This window comes from Chiloscyllium plagiosum, chromosome 40 (assembly GCF_004010195.1).
Source record: "Chiloscyllium plagiosum isolate BGI_BamShark_2017 chromosome 40, ASM401019v2, whole genome shotgun sequence".
NCBI classification, from domain to species: domain Eukaryota; kingdom Metazoa; phylum Chordata; class Chondrichthyes; order Orectolobiformes; family Hemiscylliidae; genus Chiloscyllium; species Chiloscyllium plagiosum.
This window is the reverse complement of record NC_057749.1, coordinates 19,124,959-19,150,439: the sequence shown is the minus strand read 5'-3', so window position 1 is coordinate 19,150,439 and position 25,481 is coordinate 19,124,959. Positions and strand designations below refer to the sequence as shown.

At 43.4% G+C, this 25,481-nt stretch overlaps 1 protein-coding gene and 1 long non-coding RNA gene across 5 annotated transcripts in view; one reads left to right on the top strand and one right to left on the bottom strand.

The window, feature by feature from the left end:
- Window positions 1–25,125, bottom strand: part of sin3aa (SIN3 transcription regulator family member Aa) — a 125,293-nt gene extending 100,168 nt beyond the window's left edge. The window contains exons 1-2 of one of the 4 annotated variants that reach the window (XM_043680523.1): window positions 24,980–25,125; window positions 19,660–19,807 (exon numbers count right to left, since the gene is read on the bottom strand). The gene's annotated coding sequence lies outside the window, so the exon portion shown is untranslated. Of the gene's footprint in view, window positions 1–3,914; window positions 4,167–4,710; window positions 4,935–19,659; window positions 19,808–24,979 lie in introns of those variants that run through there. The other 3 variants (XM_043680527.1, XM_043680524.1, XM_043680526.1) reach the window with 3 other exon arrangements.
- Window positions 5,203–15,118, top strand: LOC122542595. Its single transcript, XR_006309827.1, has 3 exons — window positions 5,203–5,433; window positions 11,504–11,734; window positions 15,033–15,118. It is a non-coding gene; the product is annotated as an uncharacterized LOC122542595 (long non-coding RNA).
- Window positions 25,126–25,481: the final 356 nt, after the last annotated feature.

Here is a 25,481-nt window from a genome sequence, read left to right as displayed (position 1 = left end):
CTCAACAGGATCATAGGTGATCTGATTACACCACATTCCTCCATACTCTGGATAACCTTGTTTATGAAGAATATATCTACCACTGCTTTAACAATATTCAAATGTTCTGCTTCTACCTCCTTACAAACGAAGTTCCAAAGATTCACCACCCATTATGAGATAAAAAACTCTACTCATCTGTCTTAAATGGGCAATCCTTTATTTTTTAAAACTGTAACCTCTAGATCTAAGTTCTGCCACAAGAGAAAACACTCTTTCTACATTGTCCACACCCCTCAGGATCTTATATGTTTCAATCAAATCACCTCTTACTCTTCTAAACTCCAACATACCAGTTACCCAAACAAAAATGCAGCAGGAAGGCAGAAGTCAGTAACATGGCTCTGATAGTCCTGCACATCTACGTAACCAAGTATCGGCACTCTAAGTGTCAACTAAACTTTATAATCTGCATATTAGGTTCCACCCACTGCCTGTTGCATGACTCGTTTCATCAGCTGTCACAACAAAAACTTTAAGTGGGCCTAGACACAAGAAACTTCCGTCATTTACATCATAAGTTTCCACATTACCAACCACATAACAATGTATTTCCCTGACTATTATTTACAATCAAAGAACCTCACTAAAATAACTATCTTTTAATATAATTTAATCAGACACAGTTACTAGCTGAGGAAACTTGAAAGTTAGTTACTTTGTATTCTTTTGTTCAATACTTAGTAACTTCTCCAAGCAGGTTTGTGCAAACAGGTAATGTAATACAAACAATGCATGACAATACTCTCGTTTCCCAGACAGAAAGCCTGAATATTTTATATCCTTTCTCGAGATTGCACTGGGAAAACTCACAAAAATAAGCAGCTAACCAGCACTACACTGGTAACGTCAATCAAGACGTTGTGGCATATCTGTTGTTGAGAATGAGATTGCCCTTCTGTTACAGTAGGTGTCCTTCTAAAAGACATTTCTAAATCAAAACACATTTGAACTTTAGTCTGCATAACTTGTAATACACTGGTTCAGAGACATCACATATTGAGAATGGAAAGGCAGAAATTTGCTCTACTCCCTTTGCACAAAAATTCATCCAAATGCAAAAGGAGAAACACGTTAAATTTTGTTTATAGTCACCATCATTTTTCAATAATATGGTTGCCAGAATATTAAACAATAAACTGTGATACTCCTACATTAAAATGAGACACATAAAAACACACCATTCACTATGGATATGGATCAAAGATTAGATGACAAAACTATACTCTATGGCACAAGAGTAAAACAAGTTGACAAATTCAACATGGCATTCTCAGCCTTTCAAAGATAAATGGCAGTACTACAAGAATCAGTGAGACATCCTTCAGGGGTTTACTTTTCAGCTTCCTTTTACACCATATACAGTGACAGAAGGCAACAAAAGTGGTTTGTTGTAAAATTCTTCTGTTCATCAAAGGTCACAAAGTTGCATTTCGGGCAGGTAAAATAGAAACTGACGACTTGATGTTGAAACATAGGAAATTAGAAGTTGTTTGTAATCACAAACAGAGATGACCATTATATTCTCAAATCACCAGTCAATCCAATATATATATTAGACAGCACTGAACAGCTGCCATGATCTCAGTTTACTGTGTTAATCTGAATAGGAATCATTTCACACAAGTTTTTCTAAAGGTTTGGTGCTCACTGTTGGCATCATCTCACTATCACAACAAGTCTGTTAACTAAACCTTATATCGATAACTAAATGAAAAACATATGAAAAATCTTTATATAAAACAATTTTCTATGAAAGAAAAGTTCACATTCAATTCCAAAATAAGACACAAGTGGAAGCATTCAGCAATTATCTTTGAATTAATATACAATGTTGATCCCCAAATAAACAAAAACAGCACAATTTACACTTTTTAATCTCTGTAATCTCATCCAGACCCAGAACCCTTAAAGCTTCATTATTCATAACTTCTGGCCTCTTGAATACCCATGATTGTACACCTGTCCAACTCCCTTATCCTCCTAAAAAAAATTCCTTAAAACTTATTTTCTCAGCCTAGCTTTTGGTCGTCAGCCTTAATATGACGTTGTGACCCGGGGTCAATGCTTGTTTTACAATGGTCCAGTGAAAGGACTGCTTAAATTGCATGAAAGGCACTATATAGATACAAGCTGTTGCTGCTTCTCCTCCTACCAAACATTTATCAGAGTAGTCCAGCTCCCTTTTCTTTTTCAAGCTTTAAACTGGACAATCTCATTGGCCATCCTTGCCTGACAAATCTATTTACTATAATCCCAGCCTCATTTGCAATGTCTATTAATTCTTCCACTCTTCGATGAAGTCTACAAATACAACATTTCACTAACCAATACACTTTAGTGCATTTGAATCTCCCAACTGACACATGAAGCTCCTCATATTAAACATACCAAATAGGTGTACAACACTGCATTATTCCATAAGTCCATAGAATTTAGAAAAACCTAGCTATAATCATAACTTGGAATGTGTAATTTAATGGACCTGAGGTGAACCCACATCAGCAACTCACCAGCACCAGAGATGATGCAGTGAATAACTATAAAACACAGCACAAGTAAACTTAAAAATCAAGCGCTGCTGTCCAATTTAGAGTTACTTCTTACACTATTACGGACCACACCATTCTGTAGTGACAGTTAAATACAAAATCAAGCTGGAAATCTATCTATGCATCAGGAGGAGACCATGAGGTCTGTAGATACTGGAGATCAGAGTTGAGAGTGTGTTGTGGAAAAGCACAGCAGGTCAGGCAGCATCCAACGAGCAGGAAAAGCGACGTTTCAGGCCGGAACTTTTCATCAGGCCTGCTGTGCTTTTCCAGCAACACATTCTCTTAACTCTGCATCAACCTGATCAGTACTGATTACTTTATGTTCCAATAGAGGTGTAAGGTGTTTACTGGAGGGTTAGATGGGCACACTGCCACATTGGCCATAAAGCTTAACACTTTGACTGAGGAACTTTAACAAATGGAAATAATGCCATCTTTTCTCCAGTTATTCTGAAAACAACAGATCTATTCATTGTATTGAGGGATGAAGTAATTGCTGCAACTTTATGTTCAGCATCCAGATCCTTTCGTCCTGAATCTACTTCTTATTAATTCCGCCTTAAACTTCAGTCTTGCCCCCACCCTACAATCATTGCCCAGGATCCTCTGCACTACAGTCCACTCCACATATTCTTGTGTACAGCAATCCCAGATGCACACCGTTATTTCTCTTCTGTGTATTACTCAACTATTCTTACCTGAAGACATCTTATGTTTGTGTAGAAAGTTAATTAGATTACTGAGTTTTTACTTGTAATGTTCTATATTGAAGAATTTTCAAAAAGACCACAAAGGTGTTTCCTTAAACATCCTGAGAAACTGCAACTAGGAATACACTTGCATTTATAAGGTGCCTTTGATCACATTTCAATGCAATGTGCAGCTAATAAATTGTGGACATTGTTCTAATTGAGAAAACTGTTAACTAGCTGCCATAAACAAACAGCAAGTTAAATGACCATACAAACCATTTTACTGTTTTTTGGTAGAGGCATAAATGTTGGCAAGAAAACTGGAGAGTGCTTCCCTGCTCTTGCTCAAATAAATTCTTCCTAATCTACTACCACTTGATGAAGGAGCGGCACTCTGAAAGCTAGTGCTTCCAAATAAACCTGTTGGGACTATAACAGGTGTTGTGCGATTTTTAACTTTGTCCACCCCAGTCACCCCTAATCTTTAACACTCAATGGAAGGGAGACACGGGGGATCATTACTGGGCACTTTTACCTAGACCCGTCAGCATCTAAAAAAGGACAAAGTGGCAGTTCAGTTGGTGAACGTTTAGCTTGACTCATGAGAAACTCAGTCGCAAGGACGAACCTGTTTGCTGCGCGTCTTCTACCCTGATTTTCTGATTGCACTTTAGACTCTCCAAGAAGGCGCCGGGGCGCTTATTCTGTTCCACCTGAACCCCCAGACATCAGCCCCGTTCCTCACACGTCTCGCCCAGTTTGACAATAACAAGTTTTATGAGGGGGTGAGCCCCAGAGTCAAGCCTCAGCCCCACAGTCAAATCTCTCTTTCCGTCCCGATTGCCGCTGGCCACCCTCAGCTCCTCCCCAAATCACTAGCCGTGCCCCTAAACGTATTCAGTCTCCACCCACCTCCCACCCGGCCTGGTTCAGATCCCTCCCTCGGTGCCCCGTCCACAAACGGACCGAAAAGCAGAGGACAGCAGCAGCAGCCCCCCCACCCTCCCCCGGTAAATCCACCCCACCTCCCCCCTTGGCCAGGAAAGCAGGGCCGTCCTCTGTACCCTCCCCTTCCCTGTGCAGGCTCCTCCTCGGATGCCCTCAGCGCCAATCCCCAGCTCGCCTCCGGCCCCTTTCTCTCCTCGGATGCCCTCAAATCCAGACCCCCCCCCACCACCTCCAAGCCCACTCCGATCGGGCTCTCCCTTCTCTCAGAACGCGAACCCGAGGCGCCGATTGTTGTGCAGGCCGCGGCTCGGCTCGCCTCCCCTCCCCTCACACACCAAGCGAGCATCGCAGGCCAGCCCCCAGGGCGCCCGGCGGCGGCGGCGGCGGCGGCGAACACCTCAGCCCCGCTCTCACTCACTCACTCTCTGTGTCTCTCTCACACACACACACACACACAGCCCGCGCCTTTCACTCACCGCTCCCACCCCCCCGATGCAGTCGTCTCCCTCACCTCTGCCTCTCACAATCTCTGGGGAAGAAGCGGCACCGCCGCCGGGAGTAATCCCTCCGGCCCGGTGGAAGGGGGAAGGGGAAGGGGAGGGGGGGGAAGCTGTTGAATTAAAAAAAAAGCCCAAACAGCTCGGAGCAGAGGCCGTCTGTTCGTCCGCTCGCCGCCTGTCAATCAAACGGCGGGGGCCGCGGAAGGAAGTCCCGCCTCCCTGCCTCACCGCCATTGGCTCCCGCCCCGCCGAGGCCTGTCGCCCCGCCGTCTGCCCATTGGTCCGCGTCCACCGTCAATCATCCAGCTGTCGACGGTAACCTGACAACCAGGTACCGCCCCCTCCCACCAGCCCCGGGAGCCGGAAGTCCCAGCTCCCACGCCGCACGAGCGATTGGCTGGCGGTAGGCGCCCCCGCCCCCTCGGCCAGCTAGGTGTTTGATTGGAACCCAGAAACTGCCAACCACCGAGACGCCCACTCGCTGGGCCAATAAGCAATGCCCCACCGGCTGTCCCGCCCCCAACACCGTAGTGGTTGGTTAGTTCGCGTTATTTGAGGCGACTGCCACGCTTCTATTGGCTTTCCGCCAGTTCCATCATTGTGATGGACAGTTATTTGCCTTTAATAGCGGAAGTGCCACGACTGGTACTAGCTGTATTACAGGGTTACCATTTTCTACATTTGGAGCAAGCACTGCAGGTTTGCGTTCAGTTGTTGGTTTGTGGATATTTTTTCTTTTTGCTTTTCTACCTTCGCAGATTTTTTTTGGTCATGTTCCAAATGAGTCCCAAAAGATGATTAAAAACAAAGCTTCTTGCTAATCATTTGCTGGGTCAGGCCAGTGTTGTATCGTCTATGGTTTTTTTTTAAACTTTATAACGATGTATTATAATCCTTAAACGAGACCTAGCGTGGTGGGCTTTCTTATCGGAACTATGAAATACGTGAATGATGGTTTTTTCCTATGTTATCTGACATTGTTAAACCAAATCACTAGCACAAACATGTATATTTTAACTTTTCTTTCAAATTCTGGAAGGATGTATTAATAGGTGCTAATACAGTATTTTGTTTTCTCTTTACTGTTAAAAATAACTAACCTTTTTTTGTAACCTAGGAATGTAATTGAAGTCAAGCTAGCTGTTTTTATCCATATGAATAATCATATTTTAAAAATAGCATTGGAAAACAAGCAGGTCTGGTGGCATCTGTAGTGAGACATTGAGTTCTTGTTTTAAGTCCAGAGAGTCTTTAGAATAGTCATTCATAATCCTGTAAAATTTACGAATGTCCTGAGGGATAGAGTTGGGTCATATCTTCTGGTAAAAGACTTTTCAGTTAATTATTTCAGTAAATCTCCCATCTAAGCTTTGTCTTGTTCCATCCTTTCAGCTAGTGAAAGTGTCCAAAATGCACCACCAAACCTAAAACTTTGTATGTGGAAGCAGCTGAGCAGATTCTATACAGTGAGAACAGATCAGTCTTGCTCAAACTTGTATGGAACAACAAAATAACTATCTAAAATGTCTTTAAAGATCAAGGCCTATTGACAGGAATAAACTTCCTTTATTTGGTCACTTACTTCAGTCTCTCATTCAGTCTAAGTGGACTTGATTAGCATAACATTAAGCATGTAATGCTTCTAATCTACAATCAGATGTAGTTTAGTATCTCTAATATAAACCAGATAAACTAGTCTTATCCCTGCTATATTTGGTGTCAGTTAATGAATGTATGTGCCTCTGCCTTGGATGACCAGTAGATACTAATAGTCATTGGGCAGCTGCAATTGTAAACTCTACCCTCCTATAGACAATAGGTGCAGGAGTAGGCCATTCTGCCCTTCGAGCCTGCACCACCATTCAATATGATCATGGCTGATCATCCTTAATCAGTATCCTGTTCCTGCCTTATCTCCATAACCCTTGATTCCACTATCCTTGAGACCTCTATCCAACTCTTTCTTAAATGAATCCAGAGACTGGGCCTCCACTGCCTTCTGGGGTAAACTTTAGAACTTTTACATCTTTAAATGCTGGTATGAAGCCTAAAATGGGAGTTGATGGTTGCTTAGATATGACTCCTGGGCAGTTCCCCTGGAGAAGGGAGGAGTATGCATAAGGGCATGAGTTAGGATCAAAGCCAAATTGGGTTGTTGTACTAAAATTTAAGCAGTGAATTGATTATATGGGCTTTTAACATGGGTGCAGTCTTAAATCTGAATTGTTCAGGAAGCAATTTCTAATCCCAGTCTGAGAAAGCTTGATAGGCAGCAATATTTTCCATCTTCCCTAATAAAGATGGGAAGTGGGCCAATAGAACCTTAAATCTAGAGACAACCAAAGAATGCAAAGGTTATTGAATGATTAGCTCAGGTGGAGGTGAAATAAGCATCCTTATTAGGTTAATAGAGTCAAGAGCTCCAGTTGATTAAATAGGACAGCAAGAGTCTCCAAGCCTGAGGCTGAGCCCAGATGCAAGTAGCATAAATCTGGAGCTGGGGTCAAAAATTGGCTCATGTAAAATGCCCCCTCCAAAGCTTGCCTATTTGGAACTTTATCCAAAACTAACTTTACCTTTCCCCAATCCCACTGCTACTTTGCTAACTTTAACCCTTAGCTGTCCTCTTCTAAACTCCTTTTTTTGTCATCCAACTGGTCCTCATGCCTCAAAGTACTGTCAGGGTAGTATTCTTGATTTGGCTTGCAAGTGGATAAATAGCAAGTGAGTTTTCTTAAGGAGGATGAAGGAGGCCACTAGCACATTAAAAAATCAAATGTGGTAAAGGAGCAAAGGTCTGGAAGACACCTTTTACAGTTTTAAAAGGTAGTAGTGACATGTTACTAGAACCACAATGTATGAGAGCTGACTCATAGAATGCAAAAGTGGGTAAGTGTTCCACTTGTGTAGAACCTTGGGTTATATTAAGAGTATTCTGGTTCTGGTCTTGAGATTTTCTGTAAGTATTAACAATCACTGTCAATAGTGAACATGGAATATTGATTTCTATCTTGCCAGAATAGAACTCGGCCATGAGTTAGGACTTTGGACAGGTCTTGAAGAAATCCACAAATTCAAGATGTTGAATTTAGTGAAAGAATGAGCTGCTAATGTGATAGGCTTTGAGTTCTTCAATCTCAAAGGTTAATTCAGCAACCTGAATCACCCACTATTGCAAATGTTTCATGCTCAGTTACCAATCCACTTGTCTTGCTAATATTATACCTTCAACACTGAGCTGTTTTCTGCAATAACCTTTTTGTGACACCTTTTTTATCTTACTGCAGAAATCATTTCCTTGCCACTTGAATTTTGACCATTCATGCATACTTTGACCCTGTGTGAAAGACCTTATACCAAAACTTTTATGTTTGATAAACTCTTTTCAGTTTCAGATTTTCAAACTTGAAGATAAAATGAAAATGGTAGGGACAACACTGGCAATATCTAGATGATAGGGAGGTGTAACCCCTACATCCCACCCCAGTTCTTCAGATAAGAGACTTTTTAGTTTCACCTGGATCCTAATGTCATGGAGTCAGTAGAAATGCCTGGCCTGCCGAAGAGGCCAGACAGGACATTTTAGACTTGCACAGAACTGACATAGTTCTTTGTGGATGTGTACAAAAACCCAACTTCAGATGTATTTACTGACAGCTCTTTGCACTTGCACAGTCTCCCCTCATGGTGAACTTGCCAAGCTGGGATATGGAGTAGAAAATGTGTTGCTGGAACAGCGCAGCAGGTCAGGCAGCATCCAGGGAACAGCAGAATCGACGTTTCAGGCATAAGCCCTTCAGGAATGAAGGGCTTATGCCCGAAACGTCGATTCTCCTGTTCCCTGGATGCTGCCTGACCTGCGCTGTTCCAGCAACACATTTTCAGCTCTGATCTCCAGCATCTGCAGACCTCACTTTCTCCTGGGATATGGAGTAATTGTCTAACTCTTACTAATGGGGGAAAATTGGGACCCACAGGTGTGATTTGTGTCTCTGAAAATAGCAGCTTAAGGGAATGACTGCATTGGATCTGGAGGAATGACAATGTGGCCCAGAAAATGAATGGCACCATAAATCTTTGGCTTGCTTTAATCAATCATGCTGAGCAAACACTTAGTCTGTCTTCCAGTTACTGAAAACAAATGCTTACCTCTAACTTGTGTTGAGAGCTTCACCCCAAACTTCTCTTTAGCAATGTAAAAGATTTAATTATTAAGCAATCCATTGGTAGGCCACTGACCCAGGAATTGCTCTTGCTAGTTCAAATTGTTTAGATGTCTTTACTCCCTTCCATTTTAGTCAGAAATTAAATGTGACAGTCATATTTATCTTGCTGCTTCTACATACCTAAAATGCCATAAGACTTGGAAGCAAAGTCTGCTTTCCTGTTCCGAGATCCTGGCTGATCTGATAATCCTCAACTTCACTTGTCTTTCCATAACTTTCCTTCCTGGTTAAGTATCTATCTTAGTCCTGAATATATTTAATGACTAGAGTTTGCTTGCTGTAGTGAAATGTAGCTTTTATATGTTGAACACGTATGCTCCTCATGATGCATGAGGACAATCATGTGCTGTAGCTTTGTGCAGTCTCTCCACTTTAAATGAAACTCGGCTCCTTGATTCTTCATGATCAAAACCTTACTTTTCCCCCACACTGTTCCATTTGCCAAATGTTAGTCTAATTAACATCTCAATCTCTCTACAAACTGTCATCCTCACCATTTGCCTTTCACCTATTGTAACTTGCAAAATTGTCCATAGTACATGTTCCTCAAAGCCATCTGTGCTGTAAATAGTTATGGCCCAGCACTGATCCCTGTGGCACACAATTAGTAACAGGTTGCTATCCTGAAAAGCTCCTTTTATCCAAGCTCTTGAGTTAACTAATTCTCTATCCATGCTAATATCTACCTCCAAAATGGGCTCTTTAGTCTGTGTGGTACATGATCAAATGTCTCCTGGAATTCAAATATTGCATGCACTTCTTTCTTTTACTACCAAAATTTCAGGCTTCCTCTTGAAGCCATACTGACTTTGCTTGATTACTGTTCTTCTAAATAGTCTAATACATCCCCTATAATCTCCTCCCAATAACAAGATAAGCTAACTAGCCAGATTTCCTTTTTCATGTTTCCTTGTGAATAAAGGAGTTACAAGATGACTGGAAAATTGCTAGTGCATTCTTCCAGAATCAAAATATCCTTGAATTTACCACAGCATCCACTACATTCATGGTGACTTTTAATATCTCAGGTGCAAGGAATATTTTGATCTTTAACCCCCACATTCTAGACTAAGGCTACATCCTTGCTGTGATAAATCAAGATTTGCAAACTATACATTTGCTATTCCTCAACTGTTGTTTGAGTGTTAGCATCTCCCATTCTTGAGTTTTCTTTCCTGTCTCAACCTGCCATTAATCTGTTTCTCAAGTGACCATGTTAAAACTATCCTAATATCCCAGTTGTCTCCTGGCACATCTTGTCAATTCCCAAATGTTCCCCTATCTCTTTTCACCCAGTTTTTTAGTAGCTGAGCCTTCAGCCATGCATGTACCTTTTAGATCCTCACTTCTCTATTAAAAGCTGCTTTTAGTTTATGCCTCATCCTCCCCTAGTGACTCTATCCACATCAAAATATCAATCTTTCACCTGCTTTCAGTTATACATGACCCTCCGAAGGAGCAGGTCAGAGGCTGGGAAATATGAAGTAATTCCATTCCTAATTTCCCTAAAGTCTGTCCACCACTTACAAAGCATAAGTAAACTATCTATGGAGTAGCTAAGTATGTCTATAGCAAAACCAATATCTATGAAACACAATTGAAACAGGCTACTGGAGGCTGACAGCCCACTGTACTTTAAACATGCCATGAGTGGTGAGTGCATGGCATGCACTGCCAGTAGTGGTAGTCAGATACATTAGTGACATTTAAGTCTATCTTAGGCACATGGGTGACTGCAAAATGTAGTATGTAGGTTAGTTTCATCTTGGATTAGGATAAAAGGTTAGTACAACACTGGAGGGCTGAAAAACAGTACAGGTCCTATATTCTGTATCAGCAGTGCTTCAGTCAGGATGACAAGCCTTTAACATAGGCTGTCTATTAGCAAAGATGAGCTAGTCATTAAAAAAAATTAAGAAACCCCCTGAGTGCATTTCAAGAAGATCACAACTTGAGTGGGAGATGAACATAACTACTCTTTAGTTTACTTAAATACCTTAACTGGCTGAGATCTAATGCTATACCAGTAGTGAGAGCTTCATTAACTCTGCTGTAATCTTAACTCTATTTCATAGAATTAATATCCAAAATTATGCAAACCTTTCCAAATTAACCATTCCTGCTTAGAGCAGGAAAAGGATCAAACTCACTGCCAAATCCTATCTTGAACCACAACACTGTTGGGAACACCAATTATGCAAACTAAGTTTACATGATCACATCAAGTGAATTACTGGATTAAATGGCTGCAGCTCAAACACTTCAGTTTAATTGATCCAAAACAATCAAGTCTGAGTGTCACAGCCATGTTTTATTTTGCAAAAGTAAAAATCAAGATATAATGCTTAAATCCCTGTCCATTTGGCCAAATACCTGAAACAATATCTTTCAGCCACAGCAGCTATATTGGACTAAAATTATCCTTTCACTCTAAAACTGCCAGACCTGCTGCATTTCTCCAATACTTTGAGCCATACAGGGGAAAATTAGATTTTGTCAATTTTAATAATACTCCTGTGAATATTGTGAAACTTGCTATACAGATGAAAGTTTAAGACTATCCACTGAACAGCCTGTCTGTGACCTGCTGAGACAAGGCACTGTCTACTGGCCAGCTGTCTCCATCCAGCAGAAGGATCCAAGGGCTGAACATCTGCTTGCACTCTGTTAAAGATGCTGTCTGGAGCTTAGACACTGCAATGCCTTTTGCATTCCATGACCTTGTCCCCTTTTAAGATGGACAATTTTTGGGAGGGGTGAAGAAAAATGAGTAGGTAAGAAATTGACAAAACAAAAATTGAGCTGACAACCTATCTTTACACTTGCTGTGCCTCAAACTTGGTCAACAACTGGCTAGTTACCTTATGTTCCCTTGGAGTCAAGAGTATAAAATTTAAAAGCCTTTACACATGGTTACAGACCAGAATAATTGAAATGCAGAATAAACTCAGCAACAAGTCAATGTGCCAACTAATCGTGTATAAACAGCCATTTAAATATCTCACTTCAGAATGAGACTGAAGGGATAAAATGAATGATCCATCAGAATGTCAAATGTTTCATTCAACATTACATGTTGGGGCTTGGCAGGCTTAGAGTTTCCAGTGGTCATATCCCTACCTGAGTTAGGAGACCCAGGTTACTGCCCCTGAGGTCCCTGGACATGTTACTTGAGAAGTGGGGAAAAAATACAAGGAATACTCTGTCAACAAAGTTATGAAACTAATCTCCCAAAGCTATGAATTTAAGTGTTTTAGCATCACATGAAAATTAACTGTCCTTGTTGACAGTCCTGAAATTAGATGACCAGTTTTTTCTACTAAGAATGCTTGTTGATGAGTTGAACAGAAGAATGTGAAAGGCAACATAGGGTTATCCTGAAGTTCTCTTAAATAGACTTGGCAAGTGCAAGAAATAACTTTCAAGTCTGCCTTTTAAGAAGCAGGATGGAAGTACACGAGTATGTAGAGCAGGCTAAAGGGACTGAATTGTCTACTATTACTCCAACCTAGATCTTGTTCTAAGTAGCCAATTATAAAGTGCAGTTGTAACCACATCCTGCAATCTGGCAGCTGTTGCCTTGATTTGCTCAGGCAAGAACAGCAGAAGTAATTTCTGTTGAATGGATAAATATGAGCTAGTACACCTAGAGAATTTCTAATGATACTACTTGGTCTACTTGAACATCCTATAGTTACCAGGTTTGATTATGAAGTGACACTTGAACCCAAAACTTTTAACTGGAGCAAGAATGGTCCCAGCATCCACTTCTAGTTGGTAAAATTAGAACACTTAAAAGCCATCTGGATGTGTATATGAATGAGCGTTTGGAGAGATAAGCCAAATGCTGGCAAGTGGGACTAGATTAACTTAAAATAGCTAGTTAGCATGGACAAGTTGGACTGAAGGGACTGTTTCCTTGCTGTATGACTGACTCTGCTGAGCCATGCTGTCACTTGCAAGATTCCAATTGCAGCTAACTCCTTTCCTGAAGATTAGAAGGATTTAACCAATTCAGACCCTGATTCTACAGCTCATGTAATAGATGAGCTTGATTTGGAAGGGCAAAACTTGTTCTAAGCCGTTTTAACTAAAGACTCTCATCAGCTCTCAAACATTAATGTTTTTTAAATTGGTATTTTCGAATCCCTCACCCTTTCAGTAATCTCCCCTCTCTCCATAAATTTCAAATACCTGACTCTCCTAAAGCCTCTTGAGCATTCTTTCATCACTCAAACAACAAAACTCAACGCTGATTTCTTAAGGCTGTAAAGTGCCTAATTGGAATGAGGTGCTGCACCTCTACCTTGTTTCCCTGAATTACTGGAACACTTTTTTGTGAGGTGCTGAAGTAAAAGGCAACAGTTGAAAATCTGGTATGTTTGTGGACTAAGTAGATGACTCAAGGTGCTTTACAAAACAATGTGCATATGGTCTTCAAGCAACACAAGTGTAATAATGTCAGAAGTAAATCATTTCATCTAGAAACCATTTCTAGATCGTGAAAATGCAAATATTGCATCCTTTGTAACTGTGTGACCAGATCCTGTGGGAAGGGATGAGTTGAGTGCTGAGAATTTCCCCCTTTTTTATGGAAGTAAAAACAATGACTGCAGATGCTGGAAACCAGATTCTGGATTAGTGGTGCTGGAAAAGCACGCAGTTGAGGCAGCATCTGAGGAGCAATAAAATTGACATTTCAGGCAAAACCCCTTCATCAGGAATGGGCTTTTGCCTGAAATGTCTGGTTTTTTTACTGCTCCTCAGGTGCTGCCTGAACTGCTGTGCTTTTCCAGCACCACTAATCCAGCCCTGGTTATGGAGGGAACGAGGTCTTTGGAATGTTGATGGGGAGATGTATTCAGCAGAAAATGAGAATATTCTTTGTAACAATGCTGGAGTAATTCTGGCAGTGTCTGTAGGGAAAACACTAAACATGGAGTCTAGTCTGACTCTTCAGAACTGTTCTCGAGTGACTAGTTTTTCAAGCAGCAGAGGAACAAGGTAACAGATGGAAGAGGTCCAGTGCAAAAGATACAGGGCTTGATAATGGTGAATGAGATTATAAAATGGATGTGAATTAAGTTTTTTTTAAAGGGGAGAATGGGTCCTCTAAGAGCAAACTAAAGAGAAACAAGATTGTAAAGCCTTAATGGCAAGCAACTGGGGGTCAGGGTTATTCCTGTGGCCAGAAGTTGCTCCTCAAAGCAGTCACCTCAGTTTAGTTTTGCCAATGATCCCTTGAATGTGTACTCTTAACCTTATGACATGTTTCCAATTTTATTTCCTGGCCACAACCCTGCATCTAAACTACATTGTTCAGACAAAGTTACAGTCAAATGTTAATACCCTAATTGGCCAAATGAGTTTGGTGCCCAGTTAAAGGACACAAAGCACCCTCTGGGAGATGGGAGCTGCCCGTCTGGTGCTAGGGACAAGAAGCTGTTATGTGGGAGCCTGTTGTTGCCCTGCTAAGGAAAGCAGGCAATTTGTGAAGAAGCCAGCAAGATAATGCCACTTGGCACTGAATGCCAAGTCAAGATGCAATACTCAAATCAGCCCCCTTTTTTTATTTTCATCAAATCTAAATCTTGCTACAAGGTGACCCAGAAGTACAATGTGCAGCAGACTTAAATTGGTAAAATCAAAGTGAATGGATTTCCACTTCCCTTACCCCACCCATTGCACTTTAAAATGTCCCAGACTTCAATTTGAGCAGTCTGCATCTTAACTGATCTATATCCCTTACCTACATGCCTTAATTCAAAAAAGTGATCTATAGTTTTCAGGGATAATGGTTGGTTTCTACTGCCCCTCTTTTTTTTTTTGTCTGGAAAAGTTGCTTCCCACTTATTATCCTGAACAGCTTCGAAAGCTGATGTACTCTTTTTCAAACAGGCAGTTTTTGTTCATGTATCACTGAAGCACTGGAAACATTTCCTGTAGATTTATCTCACAGGACATTAAAGCTGAATGGCTGGTGGGCACTCTTTTGTAAGACTCTTGCTCCAGAACAAGCTGCACTTTGGGTCTGCCTCCATAAAAAACCTGTTCACTTGTGTTCCTGTTTAGATGCAAGTATCAAGTTTGAGAGTCAGCAAATCTAAATGAACAGATGTGTCAACAGTGTATTTGAGGTAGAGACTGATGTTGGCAGTGCAGCCAGAGGAAAGCCACCAGTTTTCAGATGGGGTTCTATCGAGAGCTTCTAAAAATACAGGTAAGGATGAGGACATCGTTACCAAAGTTGTCCATCATGACTTCACCTTGATGGTGATTGGCTGCTTGCTTAAGATCAGTCTGTGGTGAAGGTGATAACATGGCATTTTATACCCATGTCAGGATGGGATGACCTAGAAGGTAACTAGTGGTTGGTATTCCTATTGCCCTTAACAAGTGGTTTTGGCTGTTCCAGCCAGGTTGGTAACTAAAGGGTTTGGTGTGTCCAAGGGAAAACTGAATTGGATTTTCTCAACTTTCTCATCACTGACTCATTCCAAAGATGTGCAGGTTCGGGTGAATTGGCCATGCTAAATTGCCCATAGTGTCCATGGATGTGTAGGTTAGGTGCATGAGTCAGGGGTAAATGTAGGGGAATGGGTCTGGGTGGGAGACTTTTCAGAGGGTTAGTGTGGACTTGTTGGGCCAAATGGCCTGTTTCCAAACTATAGGGATTCTATTGAAAGTATTGCTGACAGACTTGGGCTGGTCCAGGATGCTGAATGTTTTCTAATACTTGTATCTAGAATGACTGCTCTATCTACAGAAGCAATCTAAATGTTTCCCTTCTTGTAATCCTATCCAGTCACTATCACAGCTGTGGAGCTGCATTGATTTTGCTCTCCTGGAAATTCAGCACTGACTGAGATTGTGTAAGAAAAGACTGCTTATGACCTCCAGCATGTCCCAAGAACTTGAGTCAACAACATCTTTAATCTTTCTTTCACTACTAATTTGTGCACACAAGCACCCACAAGCTACTTGGAAGCCATGTTTTCATAATTGATTGGATGCAGTAGTAATTCAGATGTTGTGCTATTGCACAAATTTCCATGCAGAAAATGGCCATTGTAGAAATAGTCTGCAGTCAGATTTGATATCTGAGCTCCCACCACTTGCAGGAGAATCAGCATTCACTTCAGAAATCAGCCTAATTGCAATACAGTACACTCAATTATAGCCTCACATTAATACTGACCCCCAAGTGCCCAAATGCAAGTATTTTCAGTCTGAGTGAATGGAAATAAAGCCCCAGCATATCACCTGAGGGGTTCTTGCAGGTGAGTGTAAGAGACTTTGATCCTGATGTGGGCATTTTCAAACACTTCCCCAGAGGAGTTAGTTTCTACTAAATGTTACTGAAACTTTCCATTTGAAATCTAATGGAGAGAAAGATGGAAAGTATTGCTTTTGTTGGTATCTGAACTTGGCTGTCACTTCTCTGACCTGTATTTTAATGTGGAATGACATCTTTGCAAGAGGACCTGGTGTTCAATCTGGCATAAGCTCTTGCTGGTTAGAGGAGCCTAGCATTGGTACCTCCTTGGGTTAAAAACCAACCACAATCTGTATCCATTTCCTTTGAATGTAGGAAAGGGAAGGTGTGGAGCAAATATTGATCCCTCAGTCTTGCAAGACCCTTTCTGCAACAGAGGGTAAGGGAGAACTCCAATTAGGGAAAATATTTTCCTTTTTTAAAGGGGTAAGTGACACAGATTTGAAGGAGCATGAGGCTGCACAGATGAAATGGGTTGGAACTACAGAGGAATGCGTAACAAGGAGTAAAATTTTAAATTTTGCTCACTGCACTCTGGATGGTTTAGCTCTTTTGGAACACTGGTAGTGTTTGTCTCTGGGTCAGAAGATCCAGGTCCCAATTCAAGTCCTGTGCTCCAAGCTTTGTCAAAACATTTTAAAGTTGCATATGTAGTCCTTGAACACAATAGTCTTGCTACTTCTGGGTCTTTGGTTCAAGTCGCATCTGCCACAGGTGTTTGAACAAGCTGATTTTAAAATATTGTGGGATAAGTTGTGACTATCGAATTCTGAACAAGGAAAGGATAGTTCTGTTTCACCATTGGGCTTGTATCTGAATTGACACTAACTTGAGTAAATGTCCACTTGTTTTTGCCACCAAGCAAGAACCAGGTAGCCAGCAAGTGTGGTAACTTTTTTTGATAGAGGTAATGGATGAGCGATCAGATTTCTTTCATAGTAATGAGGCAAAATGCAGGCAAATAAAGTTTCAAATATGATAGGAAGACACAAAAGTAACAGCCAGACAAAAACACCCTGCTTGTAGGTTAGTTTAGCTGTAATTCTGAATGGGATTGAAGCTGTTTTTGCCTGGATCTTCCTGATGTTCTGGTTCATCTACCCTTTTTTTTAAACATGAGGGTAGTAATTATTTTATTTGGTTTAGTCCTTACTGTGGAGAAGGATATGGAAGAGAACATGGGGAAATTGAGCAAAATTTTGAAAAACCACCATTATTAGAGGTGCTGGATGCTTCCACTTAAGGTGGATAAATCCCTGGGACCTGATCAAGTGTACTCCAACTGTGTGGGAAGTGATTGCTGGCCCCTGATGGAGATCTTTGTATCATTTGCTACAGGTGAGGCACCAAAAGACTGGAGGCTGGCTAATATGGTATCACTTCAGTGGTAAGGAAAAGCTAGGGAACTGTAGACTGAGTCTGACATGGTGAACAAGTTGAAGGGAATTCAGGGATAGGATTTCCACCTTTTTTCAAAAGGCACAGACTGACTTGGGGATAGTCAACATGGCTTTGTGGGGAAATTCTCTCCAACTTTATTTCTTCAGTAACATAATTTAGGGCAGAGGAGTGGATATGATCTGTGGACTTCAATAGGCATTCAAGGTTCCTCATAGTAGACCAGTTAATGACTTAAATAACATGGAATACAGGGAGAACTTGTTATTTAAATACAGAACTGGCTCAAGATAGACAGTGGTGGCAGGTTGCTTTTCAGACTAGAGGCCTGTGACTAGTGTTAATTAGATTAGATTACATTAGTGTGGAAACAGGCCCTTTGGCCCAACAAGTCCACACCGACCCGCCAAAGCGAAACCCACCCATACCCCTACATTTACCCCTTACCTAACACTACAGGCAATTTAGTATGGCCAATTCACCTGACCTGCACATCTTTGGACTGTGGGAGGAAACCGGAGCACCCGGAGGAAACCCACACAGACACGGGGAGAATGTGCAAACTCCACACAGTCAGTCGCCTGAGTCGGGAATTGAACCCGGGTCTCTGGTGCTGTGAGGCAGCAGTGCTAACCACTGTGCCACTGTGCCACCCACGGTGTCATAAGGATCAGTGCTGGGTCCACTTTTTTGGTCAATTGTCTGACTTTGTGAACATAGAAGGTATAGTTAGTAAGTTTGCAGATGACTCCAAAATTGGAGTAGTGGACAGCAAGGAAGGCTACCTCAGTACAATAGGACCTTGATCAGATGCTCCAATGGGTGGAGGAGTGGCAGATGGAGTTTAGCTAAATTGAGGTGCTGCCTTGAAAGGCACATCAAGACAGGACTTAGACACTTTAAGGTCCTAGGGAGTGTTGCTGAACAAAGAGCTTGGAATGCAGGTTCATAGTTACTTGAAAGTGGAGTCACAGGTAGGCAGTGAAGGTGTTTAGTATGCCTTGTTAAAGTATTGACATGAGTTGAGCAGTCATGTTGCAGCTGTACAGAACACTAGTTAGGCCACTTTTGGAATACTGTCCAATTCTGGTCTCCCAGTTAAAGGATGTTGTGGAATGTGAAAGGGTTCAGAAAAGATTTGACAAAGATGTTGACAGGGTTAGAGGGCCCAAGCTGTAGGGAGTCTGAATAGACTGGGCCTATTTTCCTTGGTGTGAGGTGAGACTGAAGGGTGACTTAGGTTTACAAAATCATGAGGCACAGTAGGGCAATTCAAAACTAGAGGCCATGAGTTAAGGATAAGGGGAAAGATTCTTGGGTTCATTTTAAGAGGCAACATTTTCATGCAGAGGGTGGTGCGTGTATGGAATGAGCTGCCAGAGGAAGTGCAGGCTGGTACAATTACAGCACTTAATACCCATTTAGATGGGTATAGGAAGGGTTGAGGGATATGGGTCAAGTGCTGGCAAATGGGACTAATTTATCATATAGCATGGACAAGTTAAACTGAAGTCTATTTCCATGCTGTACATCTGAGGCAAATAGCCAGACTACATGGGCTTGTGATAGACAGGTCACTGAATTTTGAAATTCAAGTGTACAAGTAATAAACAATCCTGAATCCGCAAAAGAGCCAAGAAATATTGGAGCTACATGGGGCAGGGTTTGAAGTGGAATCATGGGTAATTCCACTAAAGTGGACTTGGGAAATGATGGCCTGTGCAAAAGGACCAGATGGCTGCAATCTGATTATAGATGAATGTTTTGACTTGGATAGTCTGTGGACCTGTACATAGAAACCAGACAGCTCAATTGAGCCAGGTGAGAAAGCAAGATCTCCACTTTCAGACTGACTTTAGTGGTTGAGTACTAGGGTGGGATTTGAGATGGACATAACAGGCAGTGATGTTACAGGGGAACCAGCCTGAGACATGAGGGAGGAAAAAAGTAATCTGATCAACAACAAAGCAATACATAAACTTAAAGCCTGGGGAGCGGGGAAGAAAACAAAGCAAAAATTCTTACCTAGTTAGTCCCTCAATCTGTCAAAGATGGTCAGTGACTAGTCTTGTACAGGTGGGAGGTCCAATGTATTAGGTGATCGCCTTTTCACAAAGCAACAGGACGCTTTCCTGATGCCAATGATGTGTGGACAGGATGTTGGACACGGTCTCTGAAATGCAGGATCTTGGCTTTAGAAGATCAGACTTTAGGCTTAGCTTTAGCACAAAGCTACACTTCAAATTCTCAACATGGTGGGAGTGCTGATGTTACTTGAGCCAGTGACTTGGCTGACAAGGTGCTAAACAAGAATATTAAAATTCCATGAGATGGAATTCCTAGCTTGGCCACATTTTGCTGCTCGTCCTGAATTGCAGTGAAGGTAGTGGTGGACTGCCTTTTGACTGAACAAGAGTGCCTTGTTTTAAAGTGACCCCTATTCTACTTTCACAAGGAAACATCCAGTATATACCCACCTTTTTAAGGTCTTCTGAGAATCTTTCAATAAGAGAACCCCCATTCATTCAAACTCCAATGGATACAGATCTAACCCTAATCTCTCCCAATAATTCCCTCATCCTAGAAATCTGCCTAGTTTTAGATTAATGGTGTGGACTTCAAAAGTCATCTAATAGCACTTTCTACTCAAGAATTCTACAAACTAATCAAATCAGTGAATTTGTCTTAATGGTACAAATATTTTCAAACATCTTGTATGAAATATTTGAGGCCTTGATTTAACACCACATGGAAGTATCCCATACAACAATGCAGTCAGTGCTATGAAGCGGCCAGTCCTGGCTGAGTGCAGTGGCTCAGTGGTTAGCACTGCTACCTCCAGCAACTGGAGTTGGCACATGCTCTCTGGGTGCTTCAGTTTCCTCCCACAGTGCAAAGATGTGTAGGTCAGGTGGCTTGGCCATGCTAAATTACCCCAGTGTCCTGGGATGTGTAGGATGGTGATTATTCACTGTTTTTCCCCCCCCCCATTCCAGGACCAATGGGCACCACAATGCCATCCAACAGAAGTTAAGATGTGTTTAACTCCACCCCACAATATCATTTGTAGGGGTTCCTGAGGACAGTATCATAAGCCTGAATATCTTTAACCACTTCAAGATTTCTTTCTATTTTAAGGGTGGAAGTGGAGAAGTTTGATTTCACAAGTTTTCAGGACTATATAGATTCTAAAGGAGTCAGTATCTACAACTGAGACCAGGATAAAATTCAGGTTTGGTGATAAGTGCTAAATGCTAACTTCCTACAATTTAACACAAACTGAATTAGCCATATTACTCAACCAGAGCACACTAGAGGCTGGAAATTCTGTAATGAGGAACTCTCCACCTGTCCTTGAGGCACAAGACAGGAGTATAATGGAATACTTGAGGTTCTAGGGTAGCTACTGTGCTTGAGGGACTGGACCCTGTGGATTTTTGTCCTGTTCTTGCAGAATGAGTGCAACTCTAACATGAGCCCAACACCACCCTAGGACAAGGGTGCCACCCATGGGCAGCACAGTGGTTAGCACTGGTGCCTCACAATACCAGAGACCTGTGTTCAATTCCTGCCTTGGGCAACTACGTGTGGAGTTTGCACATTCTGTGTCTGTGTGGGTTTCCTCCAGGTGCTCTGGTTTCCTCCCACAGTCCAAAGATGTGCAGGTTAGGTGAACTGGCCATTATAAATTGTCCATCGTGTCAAGTGTAGGGGAATGGGTCGGGGTGGGTTGCTCTTCAGAGGGTTGGTGTGGACTTGTTTCTATACTGTAGGGAATCTAATCAAAACTCACTTGATAAGCATCCCTATTCACCATCTTTTTTGCAGTGGTTGGAAGGCTTATTTTGACAGCACCTTCCAAACCTCCAATCCTACTACTGTGTAGGACAAGTATGAGAGACCATCACCCCCTGCACATTCCCTCCAAGACACTCTCCAGCCTGACTTGGAAATATTTTCCCATTCCTTCAATATCATTGGGCCTAAATCCTGGAATTTGCACCTTAATAGCCTTGCCCATCTACCTCCCAGAATATAGACTACAGTGGTTCAAGAAGGCCGCAAATCAAAGGCAACTCCTGTCTTCCCAGCCAGCAACACCACCTCTAATCAATAAGTGAGTAAATAAGCTTACTTTACATTGCTTTATTGTAACTAGATCACGTCATTTACTAATTCAAATGGACTTATTGCTACCTCCCTAATACAAACAGAAGCTACACGTAATACTCAGCAGATCTGGTATTATCGGTGGTGGGAGAAACAAAGCGAACAATTTCAAGTGCATGACTTCAAGCCTGGAGAATAGGAATTGGAGGAATTCAATTCAGGGCGGGGGTATCTTATCCATCAACGTGATGGATATCTTAAAGACAGGGGGGCAACTCTTTACACAGGGTCGTTCGCATGTAGAATGAGCTCCGATGACGTTGTGGGTGCGAGTACAGTTACAACATTTAAAAGACATTTCAGATAACTTCATGCATAGGGAAGGTTTGGTGAGATGAGCCAGGAGCAGCCAAGTGAGACTAGTTTGGGATTATGTTCGGTATGAACTCGTTGCACGGAAAGGTCTGTTTTTGTGCTTTGTGACTCTGCTGTCGAATCAGTTTTTAGTGACACGACATTGAGAGACTGAATACGGATATTTCAAATGTAACTTTCCAAAATGAGGGTCCGAAATTTCTTGTCTTTGCCCAGATTGCTTAAAGACTACTGTTTTTTTTTAAAAGTCAAAACTCCCCGTAGAGGCGTTACCTTTAGTAGGGACTCTCTTGCTCACCGCAACCTCAAATTAACTTCTGGTGAGTAAGAGGAATGACGTTAACCGAACCCTATTACTATTATTTATTTCTGAACGGCTTCTTAAATCTAATCTCCTCCTATTTTTAAACTTTGTTTTGGTATAAAGTGGTTAGCTGTGGGTGAAAGCTGTTTCTATCCCCCGAACTTTACAATTTCTCCAGGGCTGTTCGAGTGAACGATGAAAACAACGCAGTGGCTTCAGCAATATTGAACTTTACAAGGTGCCCTCCCCCTGCCTTACAATTCCCAAACAAGGTCACTTCTCAAGCAGCGTCAGATTGGACTCGAATCCTTTACGCTGTTTCTCTCTCCATGGAGACTGCCAGACCTGCTGAGCACTTTGTCTTTATTTAAGTCCATTTATGTTTTGATTTGGCAAACGTGTTTACAAATTTACGATTCTCGCCCTTAGAGGAATGAAGAGTCGAGTGTCAACTCCTGGATATTTTTGAGTTTAAAATATGGAGCCAATCCCAGAGCTGTGTTCTTGCACTTTGTTTTTTTTTAGAAAGTCTATCTCCTTTCTTCCGGAGACCTAGAACGCTCAGTAGCTGCGAGTCGTCCAGCTGTTCAGCCCTCTTGCTGCATATGTTTGTTTTCCCCTCTCCCTAATACAATTAAATAATATTCATCCCTGTAGGTCGAAAGTTCTCGGTTAACACCGTGAGAACGCTGGATTCGCAGGTTTTGGAGGGACAGAACACCAGAGAGTAAACACCGGAGCAAAAATAAATAAGATTGAAGGAAGGTTACAATTGGGTGACAAGCCTGGGCTCCACCCCTTTCCTGCCCTCAACTGGATACAGTCAACACTCTCTGGCCCGGGAGCTTTTCATTGGCCGATAGTGTTTTCACCTTTTGAATTTGTAACAAGAACCAGAACACGGCACAATTCGCCGAATACAGGCGGCCGAAACCCAGACACACACCAGTAGCTCCCCGGGGTAACTGAGCGAGGACTTCCATCTTTCCTGATTTGTTTCAGGCTGGAAGAAACTGGATTTCTTGCTGTAATTTCACTTTCAGGCGAGCGGGGAACCCAGTGAGTGACTGCGGGCACTCTCCCCGGGTGAGGGTGACAGTGGGCAGGGCACCTGTCTGTTTCCCCCGGGCTGTGTGTGATTCAGGTGAGGGTGACAGTGGGCAATATTCTCTCCTTCTCTCCCCACACATCTCCAGTGAGGGTGACCCCAGTGGGCACCCTCTCCCCTGGCCGGGATGAGGCTGACACTGGGTGGGACACCCCCAGGGGACTCCTGCCTGTGTACCCCCTTCCCCAGGGTGAGTGTGATTCCGGGCGGGACTTCCCTGTCTCTTTGTTATCCCATTCCGCGCGTGAGGGAATCCCCGCCCCGTTATGTGAGACTCCATTGTGACGCAGCCGTCCCTCCGCCCCCTTCCCCCCCGGGGAAGGTAGCCGGGACCAATCGGCTCCCTCCGGCACCAACCAATCAGGAGGGGAGGCGGTGACGGTGTGGTGACATTAACCAATAGGACGTAAAAGGCGGAGCAGAGCACGCGTACGGGGGGCGTGGCTTGTGGGGAAGGGGGCGGTGCTGAGCCCTGTTTACTCCGCGGCAACGAGTCAGGAGGCCGCAGACCCCGGAGCCGGGGGAAGGTGGAGGATGTGGTGTACAGCCTGGGCATCACCTCGGGCCGGGCTGGTGCCTCAACCTGGGCACACTCACCTCGGAGTCTCACCAGCCGGGGATATTGGGTTGGTGGGCGGTGTGGAAGGGGTAGGAGGTGGCTCAGGGTCAGGAGCGAATGAAACATCCAAGTTCCACCCCCCTCCCTTCCTCATTGTCTCCCCCCAGGACCCGAGGGCTGATTTGTCGCGGGTTCCTCGACTTGCAAAGTTACTGCAGGGGAGAGGCTTTTGTTACACAGCCCGAGATGGTCGACCCCCCCCCCGGGCTGAGCTCTCCGAACCCATGGAGGGGAGGAAGAGGCCGGAGGGGAGGTGGAGCCTAAATCCGATCAAGTCCCTCCTTACCCCCCCCCCACAAAGCGGCTCCGAGAATCCGACACAACAAAATGGCCCGGAGACTGCGCAGCTTCCCTTCCGCCTCGCTCCCCCTCTGCAGCTTCACGAGAGCGGGCAGCCCCCCCTCTCTCTCCCACCCACCCACCGACCGAACGGATTATAAATAGTAAGCTGGTGGCCAGAGAGAGAGGAACACCGCCCTCTCCTCCCCGAGAGGAGGCCATCTCCCCTGGGGGTGGGGGGTGTTTAGGAGCACGGTGTCTCTCTTTCCCTCCCCTCCCCTCCCCTCCCCAGGGAGATGGTGGGTGAAGTCGAAAAGCTGCTCCCCGCAGCAGCCGCCCCAAGCTCAGGGAGCACTCGTAAAGGCAGGGGAGATCTCTTTTCCCCCACCCCCTTCCTAAGCACACACACACACACGCGCGTTCCCCCTCTTCACCCCTGGCGAACAGACCCCCCTCCCGTGCTCTCCAGCCCCCATCCTGGGCAAAGCAGGAACGCCATTCAGAAAACGAAAGCATCCGCAAACAACAGAGAATCGGAGGGTTCGCTCACCCACAAACTCCCAGCTGCTCTCCCTCCCCTCCGCTCTCACAGGCAAACCGAGAATGGAAACACCCCCCTCTCATTAACATAGGCCCCGGGGAGGGAGGGGACTGAAAGAGCGTCACTGCTTTAAACTCAACCCCGCCAACACCAGTCCGACTCCGGGACAGAACAGAGACTGCAGCTCTCTCTCTCCCCCCCCCCCCGGCGGGGGACACTGGCCGCATTCGGGGGCTTCTTCCTATGCATTGCAGATGTCAGTTTCAAAGAAGTAATCTCAAACTCCGCCCACACACACAAAACGTTAACAGCCGCTTGTTGTCACGTTAGGAAACCCAGTTACTAATTTGCACACAGCAAGCTCCCATCAGCTGCTATGTGACCCTCTGACCCGTTGATGTAGGTGCAGGAGTCAATACCTGGCCCGTACCTACTGGAATGGGATTCGATCGAACTCGTATTTGTTTGATTCGGGAGGCTTATGCTATCCCTTAAGGTAGGCAAAATTCTA